The following is a 24,819-nucleotide window of genomic DNA, read 5'->3' as shown; positions in this document are numbered from 1 at the left end:
TCCGCTGTTGAGAACGCTATCGCGGCTTCGACTCCCCGCTAGGACATCTACGCTTTGAGCTTTGAGGCGTTTGACCTCCCATCACTCAATCAACTCTGCAAAAATCCAAGGAGCCACAGCACAGCAAGAAGCACGCATGGCGGAGACCTGACCATGAGGCAGCGCATATATAGGAGCATGCGCTGCATGCCTAGGTGCTTTGGGCAAGAGGCTCAAGCCATCGGCCCAGCATAGCGGCACGCCTGGTCACTCCGTTGGCCCGTCGCCAGGGTATTGCAATTCAACTTCGACAACTCCCTTTTATTATTGGTCGAGTCGCAATACCATAGGCTCGTGTGGCTCGGTCTGCCGCTGAGCTGGCTGGCCTTGTGCGGCTTTCATTAAAGTTCAACAACCGCTCAGACGGGCCAGCTTGCTGGCTTGCCATCAGTTACACCAGCAACACAAGCCCAAGTCGTAGCACAAGAAGATGACCATCCTACGCTGTTTTGTATATTGCCTGTTAGCTCACCAAGGGTGGTATCCTGGGCATGGTCAAATTCCGCCGAATTGTCGAATTTGACATCTCTGTCAGCTCTGCCGCCATCGTTGCAGGATTTGACAATGTGGCGGAAAGTGTCCAGGATAGCACCCCGGAGCTTCTTCTTCTGCCTCTTTTATTTTTCTTTTATTACAAACTATTGCTGCTCTTCACGCGCAAGCGTATATTTTACAACTCCAATCTCACAAAAAGTGGCTATTCAACGTGTTAATCTGTGGGCGTCCCAGGGGAAGCTATCCATTTGGACATCAGTCAAATAAAGTGGGGCCCGTGTGCTGACAAGCGCGTGTCTCCAGCTTTGGCTAATGTCCCAAGGCAGCGTTGAGCGCACACGGCACGCAACAGCCGCGAGTTGCACTGGCACCTCCCAATGTGTAATCCTACTAACGGATACATTTTTTTTCCCCCGTTCCAGCGGTGTGCGTGTCGCACCGCGGCAACGACGGCGCGCCCTTCACCGGCAGGCATCCGCAACAGCGCGTCGTTATACAAGCGACGCGCAGCTCCTCCTCTCCGGCCGTGACGCGAGCGTCACGTCAGGACCGCGTTGTTCCAATGGTGGCCGCCGGCCAGGCACCAACTTGCGCAACCGGCAGCGGCGCACATGCCGGAGACGACGCGGCGCCGGTCCGGTGTTGATGCGCGGACGACGTTGGACGTGTCGGTAACTCAACCGAGCCACTGAAGTCCTACGCTGACAGCGTGCGACGCACTCCGCTACTGCGCACGAAACGGTGAGCTCGGCTACATAGGACGTGCCGTCGCGCATGTGCTCACGCGCGACTTGCCGCTGCAGCTGGCCTCGCACGTCATAGTGTATAGGGTCATTTGGTGCAATGTAGTTCAACTAAGCGTTGACAGAAGTGTTCCGTTGTGTCGATGTCTGCTACTTTCTAAGCGCATTGTTGTGGGGCAAGTCGTGTCTTGCCAGAAAACGAAATTCGGCATAAGAAGTCAGGCAACAAAAATTAAAGCTCATTCGCAGGATATAATGCAATCACTGAAAAAACTTGCTGATGTTGCGCTATACGTTACCTTGAATAATAATAATAATAATAATAATAATAATAATAATAATAATAATAATAATAATAATAATAACAGACAAATCCAATAACAAATGAACCAGTAGAAAACAAAACCAACAGAAAAGACCGCGCAAACGCAGCACCAATGATGAATTGCACGTTTTTTTTTCATTTAATCATAAATTAGAAAGAAGACAACGAATATGTACTGCAGAAAGTATGCTGTGGTATTAATGCGGACATTTTCTGCAGTGATTGCAATGAAGAAAGAGATGTTTTTGTGCACTGTCATATACAATGCACCAATGTAACCAATCAAAACTAAAAGCTTCACGGCCACTCTGTCATGAAGCCTTTACGTTTGTAGGTTCGCAACATAACAAAGGTGCCCGCGAAACACTATTAAGTGACAGCCGCGAATAAGGTGGGCAAATGTGCGCTCCGCTAGCCTCCGTGACAACTGAGAACGTAAGCGAAGAATGCGATGCGTGCCTGCATGGAGGGAAACCTCAGATGGAAGATACCTGTTTGCGTCACGCGTGGAAGAGCTCAAAAGTCCCGTACACCCTGCTTGCTTTCTCTTCATGCACGTCTCAGCGAAATCGAGCGCTGCTGACTTCGCGGACGCTAGCAAACCATGTACCCCCCCTCCCACTTCGTTCTTTTTTTTTTTTTTTTTCGGCTACGCAACAAATGACCTTCTCTTGTTTACGCACCCGTTTCCGCTCGGACTTCGCGCGCGGTACGTCTGAGGAAGCACCAGCCGTAAGTGCGGGGAATGGTTGGACTTGTTCTTTCGCTACGTTCTTAATTCATTTCTTTCTCTTCGCGTTCTGTTCACGCCACCTGCGCATGCTCTAGATATCGAAACTGTTTTTGGGAGGATGCTATAGAATGTACTAATCTTAGATGTCGGGACTGATGTACAAAGAAAGGGGGGGCGGGAGAAAAAAAGAAGGTCACTCATTCGAAGAAAGCCAGAGAAATGGCGCGCAGTTGCTTTAGTCACCTTTAGTAAACAGAGCAGTTAAAGCGTTCAGTCATTTTTATAAAAAGAAAAGGTACAGCTCTGTGCAGCCAAGTTTTTGTGTAAGCCATGAGTATTTACTTTCGATCAAGTCATCTTGGAAGAACGGCTGCTGGTACTAAACAGAACTTCTACCTCGCTTATGAAACCTAATGGTCGCGGGGGAAATATGGAAGTCTCAGAGAAAATGAAATCAGCGAACGCTTCAGTGTTGCTTCGTTAGTTGTAATAATAGTAATTGTGCACTGGAGAACGTACCTGCTATGAGCATTCGTGCATCCAGAGCACTGGTTCATCATATAACGCACGTTTATGTATATATTGTTGTTTTTACTTTGAACAGATCAAGAAATACAACGCCTATGGAAGACGCACATTACTTGGCACGACAAATCAGAATGTCGAGTTTTCAAAGTTACAAAGTTTGACTAACGAACTTCTTAACTGTATTCGCGTTAGGGTGTACGCGTCCAAAGTGTGGAATTGGAATCCGGGTGGTAATTATGGAGTCCAGGGGCCCGATCTTTCGTTGGCCACAAGCACACGAAGCCAACGGACAATTAAGTCGAAGAAAGCATAGGGGAACTGGGTAAATCTACTGTTCCTCCAAGTGAAATGTCGAAATAATAAGGGAAAATGAAAGTGGACGGAAAAACAAATTACCAGAATTGCAGGACGTCTTACAAGGGGATAAAATTTATTGACATGCTCTCGCTAAGAGCAAGGAATGCAGGTTTCGCACTGAAACTTTGCACAGCTGCATTTTAATTCCTCTAAAAAAGCTGTTGCGTGCACGGAAATTATTCAACAAAATTTGAAATGCTTAATTAAGCGCGTTATTTAGAGCGAGATGCACTTGTCCTCGTCGTCGTCAGCGGCGGCTGCAGAGGAGGAGGAGAGAGAGAGATTCTTGTTTGGGAAGTACGAACATGGGGTAAAGTGCAGCGCAGTAACTGTCTCTCAGATGAGGGCACCTCAACCGCGCTGCACAGGGGGGAAGGGATAGAAAGAGTGGTGAAAGAAAGAGGGGAGGAGGAGGAGGAGAGATCACGTTAGCAGCGCGTGTCGTTGGATTTATACTGGAAGGAAATATACATCCAAAGGGCGTGGTGACGATCACAGTGGCTAGGGAGGGAAAGCGCCACAGCGTCACTGTTCTTTGACAAATGATTGAGCAAGGTCGCCAGGTCTGCTAAGAGTCAAGAAAGCTCTTTGCAGTAACCAAGTTAAGGCTTGAGTTAAAGAGTGCCGGACGTTTTTCTTTGAATGATGGGGCGAACGGCGCCTATCATTCCCTTCTGTGGCGCGCCGGCGGGGCGATGTTGTTGACGCCACAACGCCGGCAACGAGGAACAAGGAATGCGAATACATCACGCGCGATTTGCGTTGCGAACCGTTTTGCGGACGCCCTCCTACCGCGCGGCATGTAGCTTCTCACACTAAGAGAGTATGAAACTCTACGAAGCGCAGTTTGTGGTTTGATTCACGGTGTGTACCATGCATCGCTCCCTTGGTCCTCACCGCGCGGCTGTGGCCCACGACACGCATGCCGTGGGTGGCGAGTCCGTAGATATATGCTCACGCGATGTCCATCGGGCAAATGAGAGGCGACCACTTTCCGCGAGTGCGCTCACGATGTTGCCGTGTGTGGCAGAGCATGCATGAAAGGGCGAGAAAGTGAGGCAGGAGATGGGCACGCGCGTGGGCGTGCCGAGCCATGCGTCGTGGTGGCACGTCGGCGGTGCCACTATTTCAACGCTGGAAGGGTGGCTCCCGCTATGCGGGTCAACGAGGTGCTTCTGGGGCACGGCGGTGTGTTTTCGTCTCGCAAAAGACAATATAGGCGCCCTGTGCTCGCGTGCACAAACACGCGCACTGCCTGCCTATAGTTGGCTCCCTTGCCGCCGCTCTTCCCGTGTTTGATGCATGCTGCGCTGAAGCGGCCCACACCGGGAGCGTCTCCTCAAGGTCGTCTTTATGCAAAAGGCAGGTCCGTCACGGCCTTCTTCTATTGGCATCCGGAGGCGCGTAATTAGCAGCGGCTGCAGCAGTAGTCACGCAGCCCGCTACGAGTATAACCGCTCTAGACGTAATTTTCGCCTTTCCGCGACCAACGACAACGGAACTTTATAAACAGTATAAGCTGACTTGTTTCTCATTTTGCAGAATACTTTAGCAAATTAATTCCACCGCGGATATACAATCGCGGATTGAAGAATATTGTCAGTGGCGCCAACGTTTTGAATGCTTTGGATGCTGACGTTATCGAATGTTAGCATTTGCAATTGAAAAATGCAGTTATAAAATAATTTACGTCGTGTTTTATTCCAACTGTATACGCAGCCTATACATGATTTCCTCGTGGAATGTCCGTGACCGTGGAAGATAAATGCGCGAAAAATAGTAAGGAAAGATGGTAATGGAATGTATGTTGGATGCTCACACGCTTAAGTTCCAACACACCTTAAAGGGAAGCTGAAGAGTCTGTCGAATTCAATAAGACGCTCATATACGGATGCGGGAACCTTATAAACCATGTAGGTAAAATTTGGTTTTTTTTTTTTAATTAGGAGCGACGTAATCGTCGGTTGAAATTGCGCTGTAGCTCCGCCCCCCTTTGAGTGAGCGAGCGGAGCGGAGACCGGAAACCGCGGTGTTGTGACGTCAACTCTGCTTTGTTCCTTCGCAGCGTCCGCGACCGTGCCTGACCGCGCTTGTTTCTGCGTGCGTGCCATCGTAATCTGCTTCGATCGACCCTGCATTCCTTTGTTGGTGCGTCTGCGTGTATGTAGAGTGGTAGTCAACGTGCGTGGTAGTCAACGTGAGTGGTAATTAACGTGAGTGGTAGTCAACATGAGTGGTAGTCAACAGATGAAGGTCACTACACGTACTGCATGAACCGGGAAGCTTTTCACGCGTTTAAACCGTCTTTGTAGATTGCCGACAGCTTTGGACAGCGCACAAATGACGACGATCGCATCCCCGCTTACGTTCCACGAGGAGGCATGCAGGAACACAACACTACAGTTGTTTGACCGGAAACGAGCTCACTAGATCGGCGAAAGATCGGCGAGATCACTAGATCGCTTTGCAAAAAACATACTCACCAAAGAGCATTTCCAACACGAGGAGATCCCAAGACTTTGCTTTCGTTCGCGTCGAAAGCACTGCTCGCACCAGCATCGTTTGCTTCTTCGAGAGGCCGGCTCTTCGCAATCGGCTCGTACATGTAGGGAGTAACGCCGAACTCCTCAGAAAAACGCAGTCTCTCTAAATTTTCCATTACCGTCTCAGAAAAACAGCACCAAACTACCTGGCACCGCGCTTCATGTGTAGCGGCAGCGGTCGGTTCGGACGAACACTAGTGTTGACGTCACGAGGCGCACCGACCAATCACAGGCGGAAACGAGACGCGCGAGCTGGGCGTGTCCGCTGCTGCACTTTTCGTCGAAATAAAATATATTTGGCTTTCTTTCGCTCAATTTCGATACGATATCCGAATTCGGAGGGTTGAAAACCATTATGTACAGATGCTCACTCATTTTTTCTGGAAAACCTTTCAGCTTCCCTTTAATAAGGTTGACGTGAAACACTACATTGGAGCTGTTCTTCGAAAGATCTTGTGAGTCAAGCAGAGAGCAGAAGCTTGGCTAGAGATGCCATGTAGTGTTTCGGAAAGGGCTTTTGCGTGGGTGTGCGTCTGCGTGTAAATATATACATATATATATATATATATATATATATATATATATATATATATATATATATATATATATATATCACAAAGAAACGTGGCATTCACGATAAACAGGGCACTCTGTGGCCATTACTTGCTCAATACCTTTGAATATGTGTGCGCGTACTGAAGATTTCTTTTTTCTCGTACACGAGAATCGCTGTTTGCGCAAGTTTGTATTTTATTTCAGGTAAGATTGTGAAATTTTAAATTATCACTGGCTTAACGTCCGAAAGCAACTCACGGGCTATGAAAGAAGCGGCATAGTCATGCGGCTACGGAACATATTTCGACGACCTGGCCATCTTTAAAAAAAAAAAAATTGTGGGGTTTTACGTGCCAAAACCACTTTCTGATTATGAGGCACGCCGTAGTGGTGGACTCCGGAAATTTCGACCACCTGGGGTTCTTTAACGTGCACCTAAATATAAGTACATGGGTGTTTTCGCATTTCGCCCCCATCGAAATGCGGCCGCCGTGTCCGGGATTTGATCCCGCGACCTCGTGCTCAGCAGCCCAACACCATAGCCACTGAGCAACCACGGCGGGTTGGCCATCTTTTAAAGTGCCCCAAAAGCACGGTACACTATTGTTTTTGCATTCCGGCTTCAATGGAATGGACCTGCCGAGGCTGTGGGCATTGAACCCATGACATGGTGCTCGGCACCGGTACGCCACAGCCACTGCTGCGGGTAAGCAGTGGAAGACGTATGCGCACGAACAACAGCACAACGCCCCCAACTTCCAGCAGATAATGCGTTTTGGTGAAGTACAATGCCAGTGTTCGTGACTGCGTGTCATGTTTTTTTTTTTTTAATGTGCACTCTCATACGAGGATTTTTGTATTTATTTGGCTAAAATGGAGGTCTGGATGGGCCCCCAAGGCCGAATTCAAATATTAATCTCTCTCTCTCTCTCTCCTTCTCTATCTCTTTACCTCTCCCTACCCCTTCCCCAAAATCAAACAGGATTTTTCCTTGTGGTTAACCTCCCTGCCTTTCCCTTTTCTTCTGGCGCTCACGAACCGATATATATATATATATATATATATATATATATATATATATATATATATATATATATATATATATATATATATGAACAAGAAGAGTACCAGCCTTTGACAAAGGTTGGTCCACCAGCCGAAACGTCATTCAAATATACTGCGCTTATTCCCCCCCCCCTTTCCCCAATGTACGTCGTACTCTTTTTCTTCATTTTACTACCGGGGCCAGCGTGACTTCCTCAGCCATAACTATATATATATATATATATATATATATATATATATATATATATATATATATATATATATATATATATATATATATATATATATATATATAGCGCGTGGAGCACCTGACGATGCTCCACGGGACTTTTTTTGTTTCCTCGGATGAAGAACATGAAAGGACTGCGATTTCACAACGTAGCGGAGGTGAAGAAGAAAACGAGAAAGGAGCTATCAGCCATCAAAACAGACGAGTTTGAAAAATGTTTCTAAGAATCGAATAGCAGATTGGACAAATGTATTAAGTGTAATGGAAAGTATTTTGAAGATGATAAAGTTGTTTTGTAAAATACAATAAATACATACATAGCTTTTTAAAAAGAATTCCGGTTACTTTTGGGTACCCCGAAGTCAGCCAGCCATCCAGCCAATCAAAATGACTCCCACGTGCAATGCGAGACGAAGTCGAATGCATTTTCTGACAGAGTTTCAGGACGAATATATCAAAACTGAGGAATTTCCACTAAGTAGATATGCCTCGAGCACGCAACGTCTTCAATTCCGCAGTTAGGACAAGCGCCATAAAATAAATAATTTAAGCTAATTAAGAAACTTTAATTAGAGGTGATAACTGATTATGACACATTTGCCTACGTCCGACACTGTTATAGTGAGGGTTGCGGAGGAAAAAAGAGCGGCGGAAGCCATCACACGATGACTGTCAATGGTAATCCGTTACCATTGAATCAATACAGCGAGACAACGTATTACCACTGTTGAAACGAGTTATGTATCAGGCTTATAGTGCAGCGGGACTCGTCCTTCAGCGCTTCCCTAAGAACACTCGAACCCATCAGGAGCCGCTGCCTCGAAGCCTGCACGTGGTCTCCGAAATTCATGGCTCGCCGATGCATGTGAGCGCTGAGAAACGCGTCATGCGGCAACCGAGCTCCTCTCTGGCGCTTCTGTGTGGAAAGGCTGCGCCATCTAGTGACACCGCCCAGAAGTCCGCTCCTGGCCTCCTAGACAAGAAGCGCGGCGCGCCGGTGCCTGCGAACGATGAAAATTCGTCCGTCGCTTGCCGCACGCCCAGTTGGCACATACTCCGTGACCCAAGTTTGCGAGAGGTTCATTGAAGAGCGGCGCATACCCGGTGCATTCATGGCGCAGCTCGTTAAAGGGAAGCTGAAGAGTCTGTCGAATTCAATAAGACGCTCATATACGGATGCGGAAACCTTATAAATCATGCAGGTAAAATTTTGGAGGGATTTTTCACTTAGGAGCGACGTAATCATCGGTTAAAATTGCGCTGTTGCTCCGCCCCCCGTCGAGCGCCGCGCGCTGCTGCTGACGCTGACGATGCGAGCGGAGACCAGAAACCGCGGCGTAATGACGTCAGCACTGGTGTTCCGATCCTTCGCAGTCTCCGCGACCATGCCTGACCGTGATTGTTTCTGCGTGCCTACCGTCATAATCTGCTTCGCTTGACTCTGCATCCCTTTGCTTGTGTGTATGTAGAGTGGTAGTTGACGTACGCAGCATCAATTGAAGTGGTGGGCCGATCACGCCGGCGTTCTATGCAGCCTACGGTTGCACGAACACCAGCGGCCGCGACGATGTTCCGATATTCCATTACTTCCCGCAAGAGAAGAAGCTTTCAGCTAAGTGGGAGGCTGCTGTGAATCGAAAGAATTTCAAGCGCTCAAGAACAACAGTGCATGCTACATGTGCTCTAACCACTTCCGTGACGACGATTACTACCATAGTTTATCAATAATGCGTGAATGAGTGAGAGTACGACTTGCTGCTAGCAGGCTTTCTAAACGCAGTGCGAAAAGGTCGGAGCAACGAACACTCAAAGACGGAACGGGTACGGGCGGACGGATGGTAACTGGTCTTGGAAGACCTTATGAATACACGAACTCATCCAAACCTTGATTTTGATTGACTGCTAGCTCCTTCGTGTTAGCACGCTGAACAGAAGGTGCATGTTTATTTCCCACTCTCGACCCTGGTTTCATCGCAAACCGCCGTTAATATTGTATTCGCAAGTGTGTTGTGAAAGGGCCTACATGCAGCTACCATAACGCAGTGCAAGTGTAAAGTTTGCATGTGTTTGAAAGCCGGCGCACACCAGGACGATGCGCTCCCCCTTCTCTCGCGCACAGAGATAAAACGACCGTCTCACGTAGCCGACGGAATTCGCCGCCTTTATGGTTCCGATTACGAGTAGCGTGCGCATGGTGCGCTGGTGAAGGTCACCACACGTGCTACAAGAGCCGGAAAACTTTTCCCGCGTGTAACCTGTCTGTGCAGATTGCCGACAGCTTTGGGGCAGCGCACAAATACCGACGATCGCATCCCGGCTTACCTTCCACGACGAGGCATGCAGGAACATAACAGTACATTTGTTGGCCCGGAAAAGATCTGATTGGATCGCTGAATGCAGCTTTGCAAAAAACATACCCCCCAAAGAACCCTTCTAACACGAGGAGATGCTAACACTTCGCTTTCGTTCCCGTCGAAAGCACTGCTTGCTACAAGCATCTTTTGCTTCTTGGAGAGGCCGGCTTCTCGCAATCGGCTCGTACATCTATAGGGAGCAACGCCGAACTCCTCAGAAAAACGCAAGCTCGCGAAATTTACCATTACCGTCTCAGCAAAATAACAGCACCAAACCACCTTCCACCGTGCTTCATGTGTAGCGGCAGCGGTCGGCCCGGGCGAACACCATTGTTGACGTCACGAGGCGCCCGACCAATCACAGGCGGAAACGAGGCGCGCGAGCTGCCCCGAACTTTCTGTTGCACTTTTCGTCGAAATAAAATCTGGTTGCACTTTCTTTCGCTCACTTTCGATGCGATATTCGAATTCGGAGGGTTGGAAACCATTACGTACAGCTCTTCACTCATTTTTTTCTGGAAAACTCTTCAGCTTCCCTTTAAACCGTTGACGTGAAAGGCGGTACTTGAAAGACAAGTACATAACAAGTGCATTTGGGGCGCAGCCTGGTCATGCGTCGGGTTGTTGTCATTGAAGAACCCTTGTGATGTGGGCTTGATGCCGCTCAGGACCAGAGAAAATTAACGGATATTTTTCGCCATTGTAGAGTGGCACATTCCCAGCGGCACATGCCTAGTTACCCAAGTTGCCGTCAAATACGTTCATACTGAAGAGCGGTACAACGTAGAAGCAAATGTTTTCGAACATGAGCTATTTGTATCAACTGACAGCAAGCTCAGTGGTATGAGGCCCGAACTTTGTCGCAATTGAGATTCTCTCTCAACAGCTCGTAAGTCAACCTCATTTTTGCGCATAGACCCAGTGGCCCAAGTTGGCATCGTCAGTGCTCCCAATCGGCGTGAAAGCATTTCTTCGAACAGCGGTGCCTACCCAGTCCCGCATCTACCGTGACCCGTGTCGGCATGAAAGACGTTCGGTTGAGAGCGGCACTTATGTACACATTGGCGCATACTCAGCGACCCATGTTGGTCTGACGGTTGGTTGCGAACCCAGTTACCGCAGCACAGCAGCCCTATTCGCTAACCATTCTATAGATAGATAGATAGATAGATAGATAGATAGATAGATAGATAGATAGATAGATAGATAGATAGATAGATAGATAGATAGATAGATAGATAGATAGATAGATAGATAGATAGATAGATAGATAGATAGATAGATAGATAGATAGATAGATAGTGCGTGAAATGAGAATGCTAACGCAATAGCACATTGTGAACTCGACTGTGCTGTATTCCAAATCGTTGGCTGCATTTAAAATTTAGCATGTTGAAGCAAGTGGCATAGTTTCAGGACCGCGTTCTCTTATCACGTGCGACGGCGCGTCAGCTGAAGAGCCGAGCATGACAAAGGCCGTTCGCTGTATAGCGCGGTCTGACCCTGAAACAGGTGTCACGCGCTCGTCTCAGGGGCGAGGACACCCGCGGCCATTGTGGCAAAAGCGTAACGACCACCTATTGACGGCGCGCCCTTGGTACACTTTACGTTCACGTAATGTGGGGAAGTTTCAGAACTGTGGCAATAGTGCAAAAGTCATCGGCAGGGGATCGAATATGTTAAATGAATGAATAATTAAATAAATAAATAAATAATAATTTCATGAGGCTATCCGCTCGTCATGACTGAAACCAGTTTTACCTCGCTTCCTTTGCAGGAAGTGACAAAAATAAAATGCCATTCACCCTTCGTGAAAATCGTTCAACTTGTCTCCTCGTGAGAAAATAGCCCCTGTGAAACGTCGCGAGCAAAATGTGGCGCTGTCATTTTTCTAAACAAATTTTATAACTAACAACTTAGGCATTCCGAATTGCCGCTGTGCTCAGTTACGCCGTTTGAACTTAGCGCTTATACTATATAGGGGCGGCTATCGTTCCTGACTGCAGCCTTTGGATTCATGTGTTTAACTTTGTCTCTCTGAGCTGCGGCCTTTGGCGCTGTATCACCGGACTGCTTAGAAGAATCAGCTCAGGGAGTGGACGGTGCTTAGGTAGCACAACTTCCAGGAGTGCTCTTTGAAACTGATGACATCGAAACTTATCACCGTGTTCATGCAAAGAAGGAGCCAGTCTTAATTGTTATTCAGTTAGCGCGACAACAGAAGCGGGATGCCTTACTTGAGAAGGCGATAAACCTGCGCCTTAAGAACAACTGTAGCAACAAATCAGCGCACTCTGTCCATGTGAATGACCACATTTGTCCAACACTAGTGTGTCTCCTCAGGATGGACGTGGCTCTAAAGCACGCCAGTGGGAACGGAAATATGTATGGTGCCCCATAATCTGAACAACTGTGTAAAAAAAAATTGAGAAGTTTGTCACGTAAGACAGAAACGCGATCTGGAAAAGATCCAGTTAATTGCATTGCATGCTTACCCGCCATACTTAGCAATGGATCAACATGAAAAAAATGACACATTAGTGCTGAAGATTACTAAACAAAAACAAAAATTGATAACAGAAGGTGTTCAACCTATTAAGATAGTGCTAAACCGAACAAAAAAGACCCAACGCGAGTTGTTTAGCCGCCATTACTTGTACATGTATATTCGTAAAAAAAAAGATATATTCTTTATTGGATTCTGTTCTTGTCAAATACTTATCATTGACACTTTCAAACACGATGAAAGTCTCGCAAACTACAGCGTTGCCGATATCGTGTACAATTACCGATATAAAAGAATAACCGCGCTATGACGTCTCTGAAACTGATGCCGGCTATCGTTTTGGTGACGAGCATGTTAATTTTTTTTTAAATTGAATTGGGAGGCACTCCGTGGTCATTCTTGAGTGCATAAAATGCGTGACAATCAGGTTATTATGTGTTTTCGTTTATCTACTACCTGAGCAACAATGTTATTTCTCCTGCCTTTGGTGGCTTCAACGATTGAAACTGCAAAAGTGATGAAGCGGAATGACTTAATGGTGACTGAATTGCAGAAAAGCTGTAAATATGTACATCTTAATTTGGGCTGAGTTCGTTATAACTATGGCACTGAGCGTCTATTTATTGAGATTAATGTTGTAGTCAATATTGGGATGTTTGAAAAACGTGGTTTACTTTTGAAGAGGGTGTACGCTCAATGCATTGATATAGGAAGCTATTTTGTAAACCGCGACAGGAGGCGTGGTGGAGGCACGCCTATCTTAGTTTGAAATGGAGTCCCCCCCCCCCCCCCCCCCAAGTGTGAATTACTTTCTGAATTTTGTTTGCTCCTTACTGTGAAGTACTTGTACTCGCATAAACTACGGAAATGCTCATTCAGTGTCCGCTCTCGCCCGCTTCGCGGGGACATTTCGCAGTTTTTCAGCTCCTCTGATTTTCTCCTGGATGTTTCAAATGATCGTAAATATCAAATAACTTTTGGCGGTGATTTCAATATTAGTTCACTATCAGGTAATCCTAATAAGATTGTGTTTGAGTACCATCTATGTATACACAATTGATAAAATCTCATAACGTCACCGACAGGGTTGTGATTTCAACAGAAACACATTTTGACCTCTACATAACAAATGTTGATATGCACCATGTGCAGACCGATGTTAACTGTTGCCTCAGTGATCACCTTCCAATGAATAGTTTCCGCGTGACGTCACGGACGCTGCTTCTCTCCTCCCCCTCACCACGACCATGCTAGTACTGTAGTGCCCGAACATGGCGACCACGATGACGTCAGACCACCATATTATCACGCGAACATTGCTTTTAAATTGCTTTTTTTTTTATGGCGACCGTTTTTCACCGGATTTTCGGCGCAAGAAATGCCTATCACATTTCCTGTTTACGCATCTTCTCGACATACTAGGCAACGATGAAGTCGACGCAGTCCGTCTATATTTTATATCTGTAAATGAACCTCTCAAAATGAGCCATCTACGCTAGTGGTACGCCCTTCCTACACACAGAGTGTACCGAATCTATCGCTCGCGTGAGCTGGAACGATGTTTTGAGCAGATATAAACAAAAAATTGCCTGTTGCGGTCAGCTGTGGCTAGGTTGTTGCGCTGCTAGCTGAACACGAGGTGACGGGTTCGTTACCCTGCCGCGGCGGCCTCATTCCGATGGAGGTACAATGCAAAAAAAAACGCTCGTGTACTATTCTAAGGGCGCACGTTAAACATGAAAAGGAGCTCCCAATTCGGAGCTCTCCACGACAAGGTCCTTCATAATTCCCACTGTAACACACACATATACGCACGCACGCACGCACGCACGCACGCACGCACGCACGCACGCACGCACGCACGCACACACACACACACACACACACACACACACACACACACAGATATATATATATATATATATATATATCAACGAGAAGAGAGGGGGTTAACCGATGGGCCCGATTTTCCACTCCCAGGGTTCTACTAGGACACACAAATACCCAAGAAAGTGGATGGAAAAAGGACGCCGCGGTATCTCAATTGGTAGAGCATCGCACGCGAAATGCGAAGGTTGTGGGTTCGGTTCCCACCTGGGGCAAGTTGTTTTTCATGCACTTTAATTTCCATTAATTCATCGTTTCTTTATTTCATTTATTAAAGCACAAGTAATTTCCCCTATGTTGTCCTTGGTGTCAGTGTTTGTTGACTTATTATATATATATATATATATATATATATATATATATATATATATATATATATATATATAACTATTCAATTGGTAGAGCATCGCACGCGAAATGCGAAGGTTGTGGGTTCGGTTCCCACCTGCGGCAAGTTGTTTTTTCATCCACTTTAATTTCCATTACTTTATCGTGTCTTTATTTCATTTATTAAGCACAATTAATTTCCCCTATGTTGTCCTTGGTGTCAGTGTTTGTTGGCTTCTTATGATATGACTAATAAAAATCGGGCCCCTCGGTTAACCCCCTTTCTTCTCGTTCATATATATATATATATATATATATATATACCTGTGTGTGTGTGTTCAAGTTTGTTGTGGTTTAGAACTCATGTCTTTCATGTACAACCTTTGTCCGACAAACGTATGGGCGTGCGAATATTCTCAATTTCTAATACGAATAGAATAGTCCTTACTATTAGATTCGCATCCGATTGGGGAAATCATAATTTAGATTTGTAAAATATTTGTTTGTTTCCATAATATAAGGGATAAACATGCTTGTTAGGGACTCGAGGAAGACAGAACGATGGATATGAGAATTGTTCCGAATGATTCTGCTGCAGGATAGATGCGGTTGTTGAGCAAGGACACCAGTTTCCGAGTGAATGCACGTGTCCGATAACGTGCTCAGTTATTTTCAGTCGTTCAACAAGAATGAATCGCCCTTAGGCAGCCTACGTCGAATGTGTTTCGATTTATTATCTGGCCGGTCTCATCATTTTTTGCGCTTCTTTAAAGTAATGTGCGGTGTCACGCTTCTCTCTTTCGGCGATCACAACACTGTACGTGCATCTGGAACATGCTGATTTCTTGTCTCATTACTGTCATTGTCATGGTGCTCTAGATAGTTAATCATTTGCAGGCTCCTCAGTACAAAGTGCCCAACCGAAACTTTTTCCGTTCCGGTTTTTGTTTCGGTTCACTGGATGCGGTTCAATTTCGGTTCAAATCTGCAACGAAAAAACAACTATTCAAACCGGTTCGAACCAGTTCAAGTCAATTTGCATAACGGAAGAATGAGACAGAAAATAAACACATTTAGCTTGTACAGACCCTCGACGCGGCTGCTAAGCTGCACTGAAATATAACGCCTGTTTGTTCCTCACAGCGCACATAGTTGCAAGATAATTATGTAGGTCCCACACCAATGCTGGAATCTATGTGAAGCGAAGCTTTGTTTATGGGGAGGGAGAAATATAATATATCGAAGAAACTCAGAGAGGTCCTCCAGCGTCCTACTCTTCTCAGGGACAAAGGGAAGAGGAAAAAAAATAGGAGACTGAAGAGTAGTGATGAGGACAGGCAGTAGGATGCGACTATTGGCGACAGATTGATGGATCGCTTCACTGACATCCCCGGTCGACGGCCCAGTAACACTTTTTGTATGAACGGCCTGATGTTAATCGGCGCTAGCGAAGCACGTCTGATGCGATGCAAATATTGTCGCATTAACACAAAACCTGTTCTGCCCCCTGACGCATTACGCTGAAAACCACACTAACGGTGCTGCTGCATTTAAAAACGCGAGAAGATGGTGTGCATTTACAAAGAAGGCAGCAAAGTTGAGTAACAAGTACACGCATTGCATGGATGAAAAGCTCCAGAAAAGGGGGTCAACCAGAACAGAAAATCAATATTTTCTTTCCTTTCGGTTTTGCTCCCGAGTGAAAAAAATCGTAATGTTCGGGTTCAGTTCCGGTTCGGGTAAAAATAACGCTCTTGTCCTGTTTTCGGTTCAGCTGCTGTTCAATAGCATGCCTCAGTCGTCCTTACGGCTCATTGTGAACGGTATTATTTGCATGCATCATTGCTTTTAAACCTGATTTATATTTTTACCAAAGGGACTATGCCCAAACATCAAATTTAATGTTCCCTTATAAGTGAGAAAACATTCGATTCTATATTCGGCGATCGTTATTCTCGAATATACGATTCTCGATGTTTGATTCGGAAATTTCACTATTTGAACATCCCTCACTAGGCACGCACGCACGCACACACATTCTATGCCATTAAAGAGGTTTGTGCAACTGAAAACAGATACCATTGTAACTTTTAACTTTCTTTGAGCTAACGCTCTAGAGATAACTAGAGCAAACTGAATGCGATATTTGACAGGTCTATTCATCCGAATACAAAGATAAGAAAAACGACGCGAAAATTCAGGGGCTGAACTCGAAACCGCTAGATTCCTTTGTGTCTATTCTCTTAATGTGTGTAGCGTGTGCATTACTCTGCTGAAACAAAAAAAAAAGCACTTACGCCAGAATTGTTCGTAAGAAAGAATTCCCACCAATCCTGATGCTAAATGGCAAAGAGCACTTACGACCAAAAAGCTTTGTGAATTTGGCCCGAGGTTTACACAATAATCACATGGATACACTCACCACTGGTCCAAACGTACCAGCGCGATGGACGGGAATAATGGCCAAACGACGGCTCGCGAGGGACACGCAGTTCTCTCGTGCGGCTTAAGGTCAGACAGTCCGGTAACGATATAAACACTCGGGGCGAATCGTACCTATCTTTCGGCGAACGTTCCCCACATTTCACCAAGTTGTGCCCTCCCCCCTCCCTCCCCGCCCCCCATGTACAGCTCTCAGAAACTATATAAGCCACCCGTTCCTCAACGGGAGGAGTATAGTTTTTCAAAAGGTAACCTATGACATGAAATGTATGCGCATGCGCGCGTGTACAGTCTTCTGGCGCCGGCGTGCATGCTCCACGAACAGTACGTCCCTCATCGACACTCACGGTGAACGATGCGTAGTATCGCCGCAATGCAATGTAGCCTCGCGTAACGAGAGGACGATTAGCGGGCGCTTCCGGCGCCCGTCGCCACCAGCCCCTTATGGCCTATGACGCCGCGGCCTTGGAGCGGGCGTCGCACGGGCGGCGGCTCAGCCGGTTCGGCGGCTCGTCCGCGCGCGCTAGTCGTGGCATCCAGGTAAGGCGGTCAAGCGGCCTCGTTTCGGCGGGAACTCGCCCCGTGATGCTCCCAGCGTTCGCGGGCGCTGCCAATGCATCGGACGCCGTCGAGTGAGACGACGCAGGTGAGTGCTGTTCACCCCCGCCCGGCCTGAGCACGTGCCCCACGCCGCACCTGGTGTTCCCGAGATCTGTTGCAGTACCCGCGGCAGTTGATAGCACCGAGATGCGAACGCGTCGATGGCCATTGGCAACCGAGACGCGTTTGCAAGGCAGGAACGTATGCACGGGAGCCTACGTTCGCCCGCCTTGCGAGCGCGCGCATAAACGCGTCGCGCGTCAGGAGCAACGCCCTCGGGGTGCGGAAACGTCGTTGTGTACACGGTTGAGGAATGAAGCCCTGCACTAATAATAATATACTGACAGTTTCCAGTCCTCCCTCCCTTTTACTACCTGGCAAAATAAGGACCCAGCCGGTTTGCGTGTGCGATCGTTTATTTTATTCACGGTGTTTTCCCACCGAACGCGGAGACCATGGATGCATGCATGGTCTTCGCCAACAGTATCGTGTTCACATTTTGCTTACACTGCACCCGCGGAAGCACATGTTCGCACTAATTATCTAGTTTCAATTATAGTGTTTTTCTTTCCCGCTTTTCTGGAGTCCTTTTACGCGTCGCAAGGTTTACGTTTGTGTTTTCATAGGCTGTTCACAAAACAATATGAAACATCGTTCCAGCGCACAATTGAACAAGGACGAGAAGAAAAAGACAACACGAACGCCGGCGTTCGTGTTGTCTTTCTCTTCTCGTCCTTGTTCAATTGTGCGCTGGAACGATGTTTCATAATGCTAATCATAACCAACTAGCCCAGCTGTCCATACTCACAAAACAATGTTTTCTCACCAAGTAGTTGTCCACACACCATGCAAATATATTTATTGCATGAGGTAGCAGCTGTGTTGGTGGGCTTTGTATACTTTGTATGTCCATTTCATGTCACTTACTTCGTTTCATTTATTTATTTTCTGAACGTGACCACGAACAGCTTTACGCTTTAGTATTGCTGCACTTGTGTTACACAAAAAAACATAAAATCGAAAAACAAAACAGAAATTCTCAAAGAACAGTGGTACAAAATGCAACAAAAATGATTTAATTACAGAAGTCAGATTGGGAGCAAATAGTAGAGCTGAATGTATCAAGATCATGATGCAAGGTGTTTCGTTGTGTTACAAGACATGTTATAGCGTTAGAAGTGCAAGAGGAATTCACGTAGAAAATGCTAGAATCACGCAAGTTTGTGCGAAGCACTCAGGACGTTGCAGCTGGCAGTAACCGCGGACAGGAGAAGAGCTTGTGGATTAGTTTATACAAGAATCAGGAATCGCGATATTTCGGCCTTATTTCTAGGGGTCTAACATTAAACATGCGCAGTACACGCTCACACACGGCGTCCCAGAAATTGATCGTACAGGATACGAATGAAACGCCGCTGAACACATTCAATTTTTTGCAACATTGGTCAAATTAATACAGTTCCATACAACAGAACTAAACTCTACCTTCGAGTGTACAAAATAAGAATGCAAGGGAATAACGCAGTTCCCATTCGTAAACTTTGTAGTCATCCTTGATATGAGGTCTAACTTCCTGTAGGATACATTAACGATGCTTGAAACACGTTCTTCGAAAGTCAGCTGGGAGTCAACCTATATTCCCAAGTCGCGCGTACAACTGGTTCTTTTCAAAGGAATGTTATCAAGTGAGCATTCGTATAGTAAAGGGTAGATTTTGCGATTAAGGGAACCAACAAGTGTTTTAGTGGGATTAATGTGCAAAAAGTTGGAAGCACACCACTCCGCAACAGCATTCACATCTTCCTGTAATAATTCACAATCCTGCTCTGCATGATTCTATTTCACGGCAAAGTTTAATATCGTCAGCGTATAATAGGAGACGCGAATGACGCAAACAATCTTAAAGATTATTCACAAATATATTGAAAAATAATGGGCCTAAGATAAACCCTTGCGGAGCACCGGAAGTTGATTCATAAGACAAAGATTACTTAGCACCAACACGAACATAATTTAACCGAGTGGACAGGTAGTCTTTAATCAGCGCACACAGGCTACAACTAACGCCGTAACTCAAGAATTTATGGGTAAGAAGGTCATGAGAAACAACATTGAATGCCTCTGACGAGTCGAAGTGGACTGTGTCTGTCTTCGGTTAGCAACAGCGGGTGCCGCAGCATCAAGAAAAGAAACAAGCTTTTGTTTCCACAGACCTACCATGAACAAAGCCATGTTGGTATATAATAATCTTATGCTTAAGGAAAAATGACAGACGTGTAAACGTAACTATTTCAAACACTTTTGCAAACGCAGACAAGAGGAACACGGGGCGATATCATGCTGCCACTTTTATGAACTGGCACAACTATTCCATTCTTCAAAGAAGAAGAAAAGGTACTCGTACGCAAAGCAAGACTAAAAATGTGCCTAAGGAGAGGAACAAAAATAGAACACCCTTTGATAACAAAACATGGTATATGGTCGTAAGCAAAGAGAATACTTTGGTTTCAACTTACTACAGCCGCCGCGATATCGCGTTCTGACAAACATGAAGTATTGAAATGGTCCCTGAAGCTGTACTGCAAAAAGTCTTGGTGCTGATAGTTGGGACAACCCATATATACTTGTGCGTGGACTGCTAAATGACTAAAAGCGTGGGGGTTTATAATTGGAGCCCCTCTTGAGGTCTGTTATGCCAACGACGTCCACATACTTGTTTGTTTATTGACTTTTTGAGGGTGAGGATTGATTTTAATGGGTTGTTTTATCATAGTTCATTTACACTGTATACTGAAGAAAATGAAGTGGTACGGTGGAGTGAGAAAGGAAGAACGCATAACATATAATTAACTCTCTATTCATAACAGCACATGCGGCGCACCAACAACAATTTGGTGCGGAACAGAGGGTATTTGGCAGCTGTATGTCTTCCGAAAGTATGAATCGCAAGCTAACGATACATCATCATCTCACCCACGTAACTGGTGCCAAAATTTAAAGATATGCAGGTGCGACGCAGCTGGAGAACCAAACTAATGTTTCTTGCCGTCGCTTGGAGCAAGTCAGACTGTGTTTTATTACGCCTAATTACATTATTAGTTATTATTAATTAATCAACTTCTCAAATTTTATATTCAGAGAAAAAAATGTCAATGAAAATATTGTAGACCATTCTGAAACTAGTCGTGCGCCACTTTTTCATATTTCTAGGCCTTCCTTTCAGGCTTGGAAAAAGAACTTTTACAAAGCACGTACGTACTCATTGAGCAACAGAAAGCTGGATCGATAATTTTTCAGAATTAAATTAAAATTAAACTCTGGGCTTTCACGTGCCAAACTTCCATCTGATTATGAGGTGCACGCCGTAGTGGCGGTGGTGCAAACTTTAGTGGGCGACTCGGAAATAATTTCGAACTCGGGTTCTTACTTTCTTATGGGACAAAAATGTATGTGCTGGGCTGTGGAGGTCGCGTGCCGGGCTGTGATAGTGTAAACATTACAATCGTCCATAGCCTGAAGAGAGCGCTTGGAACTGGCGTCTCAACAGCGCGCTGGTCACGTGTGCAGAAGGAGCACGTAAACACGAGCCAGGAAAACGGCTACACAGCGTGCACTCAGCGCCGAAGACACCCAGGCCATTTCATAATTAATTGAATTACGTAGAACCCCATAATTCAATTAAAGTTTAACGCTTCTGCCACGATGTGATGCGCCATGTGAGGCAATAATAAAGATCAACTGTCAGAGATTACGAACAATGACTCACAACAACGCCTCAAGCAAACACGCCTCCCTGTGTACGTGTTCTGTGGACTATACGCAGGCAAACAGCAGTGGTGCACGTAAGGTAACGTTTAACATCAACTCACCGTTCTCGTATTGGACTAAACGCTGAGGAAATTGCACCGATCGCCGCTATCATCACCGCTAATTATCTTCAGTCAGAGCAAACATCATACGAAACTTCGCACCCGCCGTGGTTGCTCAGTGGCTAAGGTGTTGGGCTGCTGAGCACGAGGTCGCGGGATCGAATCCCGGCCACGGCGGCCGCATTTCGATGGGGGCGAAATGCGAAAACACCCGTGTGCTTAGATTTAGGTGCACGTTAAAGAACCCCAGGTGGTCAAAATTTCCGGAGTCCTCCACTACGGCGTCCCTCATAATCAGAAAGTGGTTTTGGCACGTAAAACCCCAGATATTATTATTACAAAACTTCGCTTACATCGATTGCCACAGTGCGTGGGATCCGCATAATTTTTTTCAGGATGGTCTACAATTTCCTCATTGATCCTTCTGCTCTGAATACAATAGTTGCGAAGTTGATTATGACTAATTATGTATTTATACGAAATACAAACAATCGTCTTACTTGCTCCAAGCGACGGCAACAATACCTTCGTTCTGTCCAGCTACGTGGCACTCGCACAGCTTTAAATTTTGGCACAAGTTACATGGGACGCATGGTACATAAGGAGATGAACACTTTATTTAAAATCAGTAATGGAGCTGGTGGAGGCCCTCAGTCCAAGGCCTCGCTGGTGCAATCTTTCAACGCAGCGTTGATGAATTTCACCAGGTACTGTTGTGCCGGTAAAGAGGTAGCTTGTGTCAGCCACGTAGCCGATGGGTGGCGGGACAAGGAACGAGAAGGGGGAGACACAGGTGGGGGACAGTGCCACAGAATGTGTTGGGAGTTAGGGTGAACTCCACAAGAAGGGCAAACAGGTGAAGGTTCATCTGCGAAAGCACGGAAAAGGTGCAGGCCGGTTGGAGAGAACAAAGAGTTGAACTGCGCCTCCCGCACGCCATGAGCACGCGGAAGCGCCGGATGGGGAAGGGGAAAGACGCGTTCGAGGCGACGATAGGGTTCTAGGCTGTAGGATGTGTAGCGTGAAGTGTGTGGAGTTGGTTCGGGGAGCCTGACGTAAAGCTTCACAGGCGAGCCCATTCATTCCCCAACGATCCCGCATGACCAGGAATTTATACACAACCTCCACCGGTGTGCGTGAAGAATGTGTTATGAGAGAGGCAAGTGGGGACGGGAAGCGTTCCTTGCAGAAGTTTGCGCGTCCATCGCATCAGTAAATGTGATCGGAATGATCTATAAAGCACATCAGTGCGTCGCGCGTGCACAACTTTTTTAAATGCGAAAGCATGACTTGGCTCATTGTGCGACCCCGCCGTCGTCAGAAAGCCATGGCAGAAAAAAATTGACTCGCCATCCCGGCCCTACGAAAGCGGATGTCCAGCGAAGCTATTGCAAAACCACCTCTACAAATGCTGAGTGGGGTATGCAATGCTTATTTTATGGTTCGAATGCTTGCCTCGAGCTTGTTCTCGCTTAAAGCATATGCTGTTCTGCTGTGTGGATGATTTCAATGAATGTGTTAACTGTTCACTTTGCCGAGCGCTTGTAGCCTCTGCATTACGAGGGGGATGATCCATTGCATTTTTGCTTGTTTAGGGGGGGGGGGGGGGGTATGAGCCATTGTTGATTATGATAATTTCTACTCACTGACGAACACGAAAAATGCCGATCGACCACCTAGAAACTAGCTGCTAGAGAAGTAGCCACGATGAGGATTCGATCCTCTGCCACACCGCCACTGCTCTATACCGCTCCGTACCCAAGCGCGGTAACCACTGCGCTACCATTGCATTGTGCCACCGTTGCAACAGGCGACTGTGATGAATGTGCAGTGGTGAATATGTTCGAGCCTGTGCACGTGGTTGGGCTCTGCCTGGCGGGCGATTCACTAGATGGCAGAACGAGCGGCTGCGGAGCGAGCACGGCGAGCTGCAACCATTCGCTCTGCCGTACGTGTTGTTGGGAGCCCGCAGACGCCGTCGCCCACAGTTTCCTACAATAGAGAGTTTTAGTTTATGGGGACGCAAGCGGCTTGCGTACGCAAGAACTAGGGGCGACGGTACTGCGCATGCGCAGACCCAGACGTAGAGGTCCGCGCATGCGCAGTACCGTCGCCCCTAGTTCTAGCCTACGCAAGCCGCTTGCGTCCCCTAATCTAAAACTCTCTAATAACTACTGTGTGAAACTCTATGCCCTCACCGGAGCCCAAGGACGACGACGACGAATAAGATGCAACGCGCTTCAGGTACCCGTCGCGCGACGACTACGACATCCTCCCAGAGTATGAGGAGAAGTTCACCTTCGAACCCGATGAAGAAATGTAGTGTCAGCACCGAGGTGCCGCTCGGAAAAGTACTGCCGTCGCTCGGCAAAGTGTTGTCATCGTGCTGAAAAGTATGTAGTGCCATCGAGAAAGAACACTCAACGCTATGTGCGTGACACACTGTACTTTAAATGAGGACTCCGCAAAATAAAACTCAGCTGACAGATCACAATATGGCTGATTTGTCGTCTTGTGTTGTTGCGACTGCATAAGCAGCAACACTACACTCGAAAGCATAACGCGGAAGCACTAAACTGAGCAACATTTTGCCGCAGCACTAAACACAGCGACATAACTCAGCGACAAGTAGTACTCTCACATTTACACATCATAAGACTTGCTTAGGTGCCCCATAGTTTTTCTCTTAACTCTTCTTCAGATAAACATTAACTGCAGCTCTTGTGACGTTTACGTAAAATTGCAATTATCCGAGTCGCGCGCCGTAAGCAAATCTTTTTCTCATTCGCGCAGCAAGAAAAAGGCTATCTGAATGTTTTTAGTGTGAAGTACGGAGAATCATTATTGCGCCGCACGGGGCTCATGAAGCTGGATCTAATTGCGTGGGGACATAACTTCGAATTACCGAGGGCACCGTCAAACGGAGAAAATTGGCTGCCTTCTTAAACGCATTCGCGCCTGGGATTTTTCACGCCGATCTATCTTGGGTTGGAATGGCAGCCTGCGTTGTTTTTTCTATGACAAGCTAATTGCAGAATGCTATCATAGCCACAGAGTCGAAAGTGCTGCGGTCGCAAGCACGCTCTTATTCGACATCGAATAGATTTTTGTTTACTCATGCAATTGCTGTGCGGGTGCGTTTTCTTGAATAGCAGATAGAGGCTGGGAGGTATCGTTGGATCACTCATTCGTGTGTCCGCTTCTACATAAAGTGGGTCCCAT

General features: G+C 46.5%; 1 protein-coding gene across 3 annotated transcripts in view; it reads left to right on the top strand.

Moving 5' to 3' along the window:
* LOC142565915 (uncharacterized) overlaps nucleotides 1–24,819 on the top strand; it is a 57,451-nt gene that overhangs the window by 12,909 nt on the left and 19,723 nt on the right. Inside the window, exon 2 of one of the 3 annotated variants that reach the window (XM_075676535.1) lies at nucleotides 957–1,275. The exons of 1 other annotated variant lie outside the window; for it this stretch is intronic. The gene's annotated coding sequence lies outside the window, so the exon portion shown is untranslated. Of the gene's footprint in view, nucleotides 1–956; nucleotides 1,276–17,637; nucleotides 17,775–24,819 lie in introns of those variants that run through there. One more of the 3 variants, XM_075676549.1, reaches the window with a different exon arrangement.

Source organism: Dermacentor variabilis, chromosome 1, assembly GCF_050947875.1.
Source record: "Dermacentor variabilis isolate Ectoservices chromosome 1, ASM5094787v1, whole genome shotgun sequence".
NCBI classification, from domain to species: domain Eukaryota; kingdom Metazoa; phylum Arthropoda; class Arachnida; order Ixodida; family Ixodidae; genus Dermacentor; species Dermacentor variabilis.
Note: the sequence above shows the minus strand (reverse complement) of the source record. Positions and strands in the feature narration are given on the sequence as shown.